This window comes from Esox lucius, chromosome 7 (genome assembly GCF_011004845.1).
Source record: "Esox lucius isolate fEsoLuc1 chromosome 7, fEsoLuc1.pri, whole genome shotgun sequence".
Classification (NCBI taxonomy): Eukaryota; Metazoa; Chordata; class Actinopteri; order Esociformes; family Esocidae; genus Esox; species Esox lucius.
In genome coordinates, this window is record NC_047575.1 from 39,014,369 (window position 1) to 39,023,037 (window position 8,669).

An 8,669-nucleotide genomic window follows, 5' to 3' on the forward strand; every position below is an offset into this window, starting at 1 on the left:
CGAGGCGGCAATCCCCGAACCCAGTGGTGGACACCGGAAGTAAGGGATGCCGTCAAGCTGAAGAAGGAGTCCTATCAGGCCTGGTTGGCTTGTGGGACTCCTGAGGCAGCTGACGGGTACCGACAGGCCAAGCGGGCTGCAGCCCAGGTGGTTGTGGAGGCAAAAACTCGGGCCTGGGAGGAGTTCGGTGAGGCCATGGAGAAGGACTATCGGCTGGCCTCGAAGAGATTCTGGCAAACCATCCGGCGCCCCAGGAGATGGAAACAGTGCCCTACCAATGCTGTTTACAGTAGAGGTGGGCAGCTGTTGACCTCAACTGAGGATGTCGTCGGGCGGTGGAAGGAGTACTTTGAGGATCTCCTCAATCCCGCTGTCACTTCTTCCATTGAGGAAGCAGAGGATGAGGGGTCAGAGGTGGACTCGTCCATCACCCGGGCTGAAGTCACAGAGGTGGTCAAGAAACTCCTCGGTGGCAAGACACCGGGGTGGATGAGATCCGCCCTGAGTACCTCAAGTCTCTGGATGTTGTGGGGCTGTCTTGGTTGACACGCCTGTGCAACATCGCGTGGCGGTCGGGGACAGTGCCTCTGGGATGGCAGACCGGGGGGGTGGTCCCTCTTTTTAAGAAGGGGGACCGGAGTGTGTGTTCCAACTATAGGGGGATCACACTTCTCAGCCTCCCCGGGAAAGTCTATGCCAGGGTTCTGGAGAGGAGGATACGGCCGATAGTAGAACCTCGGATTCAGGAGGAACAGTGTGGTTTTCGTCCGGGCCGTGGAACACTGGACCAGCTCTATACCCTCTACGGGGTGTTGGAGGGTACATGGGAGTTTGCCCAACCAATCCACATGTGTTTTGTGGATTTGGAGAAGGCATTCGACTGTGTCCCTCGCGGCATCTTGTGGTGGGTGCTTCGGGAATATGGGGTCCTGGGTCCTTTGCTAAGGGCTGTCAATACAAGTTCATAGAGACAAAATTATCTAGTTCAAATGTATGTATATTGAGCTAATGATTAAACAGGTGGCACAGGAATATTGACTAAAAAGTGTGTCTCTTGTTTGTTTAAACAGCAATATTAACCCCTCCAAAACTATATAAACTTGACCTGTTTCCACCAGTCAGATCAGCCCCCCCCCCACACACACCAAACAAATAACAATCGTCCGTGAGCCTCCCAAACCACCTGTACCTCCACAAACTGTAGCCCCACCACCTGTACCTCCACAACATGTAGCCCTACATCCTGTAGACCCCACAACAAGTACCACCACAACCTGTAGCCCCCACAACCAGTACCCCCCCAACCTTTAGCCCCCACAATCAGTACCCCCACAACATGGAGAACCACCACCTGTACCTCCAACACCTGTACCCCCACAACCTGTAGCCCCACCACCTGTACCCCCACAACCTATAGCCCCCACCACCTGTACCCCCACCACCTTTAGCCCCCACCACCTATAACCTCACAACATCTACCCCCACCAGCTGTAGCCCGACAACCTGTAGCCCCACAATCTGTAGCTCCCAACACCTCTACCTCCACAACCTGTACCTCCCCACACTAGGCGCAAGCAGGCTAGTGACATTTTACAGCGTTGAGCTTTTCAAAGAGAGGTGATGCTTCCAGATCTTCTGAAATTTTGAAAGATTGTCAGTCAGTGTAAACACAATTAAATGATCTCTATATCTAGAAATCATCTTATATAAATAAAGTAAAATTTGAATTTTCTATACAATGTTAAGTGCACCACTTATTCATGCATGCGCACATATATGCTGTTATGCATGCATATGCACGCACCTTAGTGGAGCGGGGGAGCTGGCCAATGTTTCCAACTCCTCAGTAAGGAAAGTGGCTATTGGCTGTCCTAAAAGTTGCTAAATGACGTCATCACCTAATTTAGACTTTACTCCACATTGACAACTGTCATGTACTGCAATGCTTCGATGTTGTCCGGCAGTCTCACCCTCAACCTCAACCCATTAGTGAAGGCTACACACTGCTTTCAGACATTGTCTTCATCCTCAGGCGCAAGGTAAAAAGGTAACCAAGGTACGGTTTGGGACTGATGTATCCATCTATTGGCCCTTTGAGTACGCCAGTTGATTCAGCACCCTGCTGCTCAAAGACTTGATCAGGCTAACCAAGCTGTCAAGTAGCTTAAGAGGATCTACCTGCTCTCTCTCAAATGCCTTGATGGCCAACTGTACCTCACCCAAAACTGACTTCAGAAAAGTCAGATACAATATGTTTTGAGGATCACTGTACATGGAGTATAAAACCTTAGCCATGTAGCAGTGTTCACTGGGACTTGGTGAATGCAAAATGCAGCCTATGCTCCTCCCACTGGTCAATGGAGAGCCAACGTGTGGCACACAACTTGGTTATCAGTAAAGGTTTCTCCCCACAGGTGATGGTCTCATATATGGCCTTGTAGGCCTCCCTGTGCTTTGGAGACACTGAAAACCAGTTCTAATTCTCTCGTACCAAGTACTCCACACTACGGGGGATGGTGTCATTGGAAGCATGACTAACAGCAAGCTGCAGAGTGGCATGCACAGCGAATAAGAACCAGATCTTTGAGGCCATACTCCTTCTTCAGCTCCCTATAGACCCCATTGTTAATCCCCTTCATAACAGAGGCATTGTCAGTCTCTATCCCCAGAAGTTTATTTTTAAGACAACACTTCTCAGGGAAAGCCACAAAGGCAAAGGCTATAGATTTGGCATCTCCTCCTTCCAACTCAACAAGCTCCAGAAAGATTTTCTACTTAGTGTAACTAAAGTACCTTATCACAACCCCCTGGGTCTTAGAAACACTTCCATGGACTGGTCGAGGAGGACGCTGAAACGCTGGTCACCCACATCTGCGACCAACTTTTTCAGAAAGTATGGTGCTAGAACACCATTAATCATTTCTGTGCACTTTGTCCTGTGCATTTTGAAGTGGGTAGCAGCAGTGAAGTCTGAGAAAGCAGCTCTACATGCTTCTCCAATGTGATCACACGCCAGCATGGAACAGTGTTCAGCAATAGCTAAAGCCATGGTGGCCTCAATTTTTTTTACCTTAAATGGCAGCTTGTTTTGGGTGGAACTGTTATAAGGCTTTGCCTTTTGAATATGTTTTTGGGTTGTGATTTGTTTTTATACATCACTAAGTTTGGCGTAGAAATCGGCCTTAAAAGACAAGCAGTATGCCCATGTATCATCTCCAATAAACGACTTCAACCGGCCTTTGAATTCAGGATTTGATTCCAACTCCTTTCTGTATTTTTGAGTGTACAGTTTAGACTGAGACATGATGAGCTAGCCAGCTAGATGTTTAGCTTCTGTCACAGAGAGGCACACACACAGTGGACAAGGTGAGTAAGTAACTGAGGCTGTGTGAGTCAAATGCAGTGATCTATTTTTGTGCAGTGATTTCTTTTAGACAAAGAATGTACTTTACATGTACATCCCACCCTGAATGTAAGCCAGGGTGGAATCAGCCAACAGCGGCTTTCCGCATTCGTGATTCATTTGCAGTCTCTCGACACGGAGGGGTGAACATCTCCTGCTCTGACTGCAGCTGGAAGGGACTGCTGCGTGAGGACTCCTGTGAGTGCTTTGGGACAGGGGAGGGGCCCATGGCAGCACCCGCTGCTCGTTGAGAAGAATAAGACATTACAAACATTACAGTTTTATTACAATCATATTATTATATGAATTGTGGTGAAAAGCGGAACAGTTTGGTAGTGAATGTCAAAAACCAGGACTTTTTACTGTTTTACAGATGTTTCTCGTGACATGGAACACCTAGCTTGAAACCGGAACAATCCTGGGCAAACTGGGATGTCTGGTCACCCTAGTATTATTGTGACTATTTCTGGTGGTTTTTCGAATTGTCTTAGGACCTGTTCGGGATAGACAAACACTTCGCTGACTACACGATTCTCTCGTCTTTTCACATGATGAAAATGTCTGTTATCATCACTTATATTGATACAGAAGTTATTGTATCAATGTCATTCAGGAATTTTTAATAAGCTGTTAAAACGGCCAGTGGCCAAAGCTATACAGTTCATAGATGCTATTTGTGATGAACTATGTATAAGAAACGTTACTCAGTTTAACACAATTGTTAATGGTGTCTAAATGATATACTGTCAAGAGGCTATACCAATACCTGGCAAATGTACAGCTCTATGGCATTTTGGTTAAAGACACAGCACATGGGCAACCTGGGTTCGAATCTCGAGAGGGCAACAATGATCACCCGTTTCTATTGCAGGCCAGCTGAACTATGCTTGCCTGGTTTCTTGTTTTCCAAAGAGGCTAAATAACTTTTGTTTGTGTTTTGAGTGAAAATTATTTGCACACTTCATTAATGTTGACGTTTTGAATTATTTGATTCAATATTGTTTCATTTTATTTATATTATTTTATTTAAAATGCAGAGAAAGTGCACACTTCAACAAAATACTTGAGTGCACTTTCACTGCATTTTAAATGTCCTAAGTAGTTTGCTGAAACTAGTTGGTATATACCTTGATGCGGGTGTGTTGGCAGCATCTGTATAAGCCAGATAGGTGTGCAGTTCAACACAGACCTTCACAACATATGTACATTTGTCTGGTAGGAATTCCAACTGTCTGCTAAGAATTCTCCACCTTGCGACCATCATAGCAAATTAGTTCTCGATCACATTTGGTACGAGAGCAGAACATATACAAGTATTAAGTAGAAATCTATAAGTAATCTAATATTGCCTGGTTGTGATTTAACCCTCCAAATATTTTCAGAATATCAATAAACAATTGCTTACTTTGAAAGGGCTTCAACACGTTTACATGCAATGAAAAAGCAGCATCTCCAACGATGACATGGGAATGGTGACTCCTATCCCATGAATGTTTGCAGGTGGAGGGATAGGAACTGTCCCTTGAAGCAGGACTGCGTGAAGTGGGTGGCTTGATGGGAAATAAGGGTTCCAAGTGATGCAAAAAGATTGTTGAAATATTTTTAAAACACCTGTTCATCCATTTTATGCATCTGCTGAACAAGCACATCTGTATTCTCCCTCATCTGCTGAACAAGCACACCGTTATCTAATTCATCTGATGAACAAGCACACTGTTATCTAATTCATCTGCTTGACAAGCACACTGTTATCTAATTCATCTGCTTGACAAGCACACTGTTATCTAATTCATCTGCTGAACAAGCACACTGTTATCTAATTCATCTGCTGAACAAGCACACTGTTATCTAATTCATCTGCTGAACAAGCACACTGTTATCTAATTCATCTGCTGAACAAGCACACTGTTATTTAATTCATCTGCTGAACAAGCACACTGTTATCTAATTCATCTGCTGAACAAGCACACTGTTATCTAATTCATTTGCTGAACAAGCACACTGTTATCTAATTCATCTGCTGAACAAGCACACTGTTATCTAATTCATCTGTTGAACAAGCACACTGTTATCTAATTCATCTGCTGAACAAGCACACTGTTATCTAATTCACCTGTTGAACAAGCACACTGTTATCTAATTCATCTGCTGAACAAGCACACTGTTATCTAATTCATCTGCTGAACAAGCACACTGTTATCTAATTCATCTGCTGAACAAGCACACTGTTATCTAATTCATCTGCTGAACAAGCACACTGTTATCTAATTCATCTGCTGAACAAGCACACTGTTATCTAATTCATCTGCTGAACAAGCACACTGTTATTTAATTCATCTGCTGAACAAGCACACTGTTATCTAATTCATTTGCTGAACAAGCACACTGTTATCTAATTCATCTGCTGAACAATCACACTGTTATCTAATTCATCTGCTGAACAAGCACACTGTTATCTAATTCACCTGTTGAACAAGCACACTGTTATCTAATTCATCTGCTGAACAAGCACACTGTTATCTAATTCACCTGCTGAACAAGCACACTTTTATCTAATTCATCTGCTGAACAAGCACACTGTTATCTAATTCATCTGCTGAACAAGCACACTCATCTAATTCACCTGCTGAAAAAAGCACACTGTACTCTCCCTCATCTGCTCGAGACATATTCAAAGGCCTCATTGACAACCTCCTTTTTTGTGTCTTCTCTCTTTCCTTCTAAATAACTGTATAAAAATCAGTTCTTCCGACTCATCGTCCTTCTTCTCGTCCTCAATACATTTTACACGTTCTCTCTAAGATGTTTTTTTTGCGCCTTCCCAGATCTAGCTAGATAGCTGCATTATTTACCAACTACATACATACTTCTGTGAAGTTTTCCTGCTCTTCAAGCAAACAAACCAACATTTTGTGCGACATCGCCGCCTAGTACAAAGAAATGTAATGGCTATCTACACAACAAGGCCACACAACTATAAATACTGAGGATGTCTCCATACAATCACACATGTCATTAACAACGCAGACCCACAGAAGCATGAAACAATGTGCAAACCATTCATAAGCCTCAAGAATCAAAAGGCCAGATTACATCTTAAAAAAGGCAAAAATATCAAAAGGCCAAAAAACATCTAAAAAAGCCAGCCCATTTCGGGAACAGCATTCTTTGGACATCTGAAACTAAGCTCAACCTGTACCAAAATGATGGGAAGAAAAAAGTATGGGGAAGACATGGCACTGCTCATGAACTTAAGCATACCACATCATCTGTAAAACATGGTAGATGCAGTGTGATGGCATGGGCTTGCATGGCTTCCAGTGGCACTGGGTCACTAATGTGTTTTGATGTGACAGAAGACAGAGGCAGCTAGATGAATTCTGAAGTGTATAGGGATATACTGTTCAGATTCTACTCATTTTTAGCAGTTATATTTATTTACACTTACTACAATGTGTACTTTTTATATAATTATTATTTATATAATTTTATATAAAAAGTAATGTCTGTGAGATCCACTCCCAAACCCACCCCACGAAGGCACCCATAATTACCACTGATCCTGAGCACCTGCACCAGTCTACACACCTGGGGGGCTGATTGCCACTCTCCCTATAAATAGGAGAGTTCTGCTTTCAGTCCCTGCCGGATTATTGTATAGCCACGTAATCATTACAGTGTTCTCTACCTAATTAAGCAAGCTATCCTATTTCCCGAGTATCCTGTTTTTGTTATCTTCTGCTCACTATGTTTTCTCCCCCGTTCGTTTCCAGCCCCTTGTTCCGAGACCCGTCCTAAAACCTCCCTCCCAACCACCTTCCTGCCTTCCCGTTATCGACCTTCGCCTGGACTGACTCCCCGCTCTGTTAACTGAACCCTGCCTGACTATTCGACCATTCTTGCCTCCCGGACTTCGTACCTCTGCTACAATCATCATCATTGTCCTTTTACCCCGGTGTCTGTATCTGCTTCTGGATCCTACCTCTGTCCTGAGTCCCGGGAGTCGTGACAGAATAATCCGGCCTGATGGATCCAGTGGAGATGGACGCCGTACGTGAAGCCGTGTCCCACCAAGGGGCCCTATTGGGTTCTCACAGTACTGCCCTCCAGGAGATCATATCGACACTCCGGGACCTGTCGACCGACCTGGCTTCAATGAGACAGCATTATAGCACACCCGCTCCTATCGTTCCTGCTCCTCCAGCAGCAGTCGCCACTGCTCAACCCCCACCCCGACTTGACGTTGTCCGTGAACCATGGGTATCTCCTCCTGCAAGGTATGAAGGGAATGTGGAGGGCTGTCGCACCTTTTTGTTGCAATGTGGCCTGGTTTTCGATCAGCAGCCCCGTACCTACGCCACAGAGCGATCTAAGATTGCCTTCGTTGTCAGCCTGCTCGGAGGAGAGGCATTGAGGTGGGCTGCTGCCGTTTGGGAGAAGTTGGAGCTAGGAGGTGAGTCATACGCCTCATTTACGACGGAGATGAGAAAGATATTTGACCACTCCACTGTGGGTAAACAGGCTTCCAGACGTCTGTTGAGCATCAAACAGGGAGCTAACAGCGTTGCGGACTACTCAATCTCCTTCCGTACCCTCGCTGTAGAGAGTTGCTGGGATGTCGAAGCACTTCAGACAGCGTTCCAAAACGGATTGTCGGATGCCGTAAAAGACGGGTTGGTGTCCTACCCTGAACCGGACTCCTTAGACGCCCTCATTGATCTGGCTATCCGTATGGACAACCGCATGAGAGAACGCAAGAGAGAGAAACAACCGTGCTTGCAGGACGTAGGGACCACCCTAGCGAGCCACTATACATCAGGGCCCTCCTCCAGGGCCACGCACAACATTTCCTGCCATAATCCACTATACCGGACAATCCACTCCATGTCATGCCTTACACGACGGGGCGGACGATAGCTTTATCGATCAAGAGCTTGTTCACCAATTGGGATTACCTACACTCACTCTGACGAAAAGCATTGATGCCCGGAACGTAGACGGACGGCTTATTTCACATATCACCACTAAGACACAGCCTAACCACTTACAGCTATCTGGTAACCATTTCGAGGCCATTGCATTCCTGGTTATTTCGTCACCTCAAAACCCAATCATATTAGGGCACACGTGGCTTGTTAAGCACAATCCTGTTGTCGACTGGGCCACCGGTTGTGTTACCAAGTGGAACCCGACTTGTCACGCCTCATGTCTGACGTCAGCCTGTTCCCCGGGCACCACCAAGACCAAGGGAGACGTACCCCCTGCA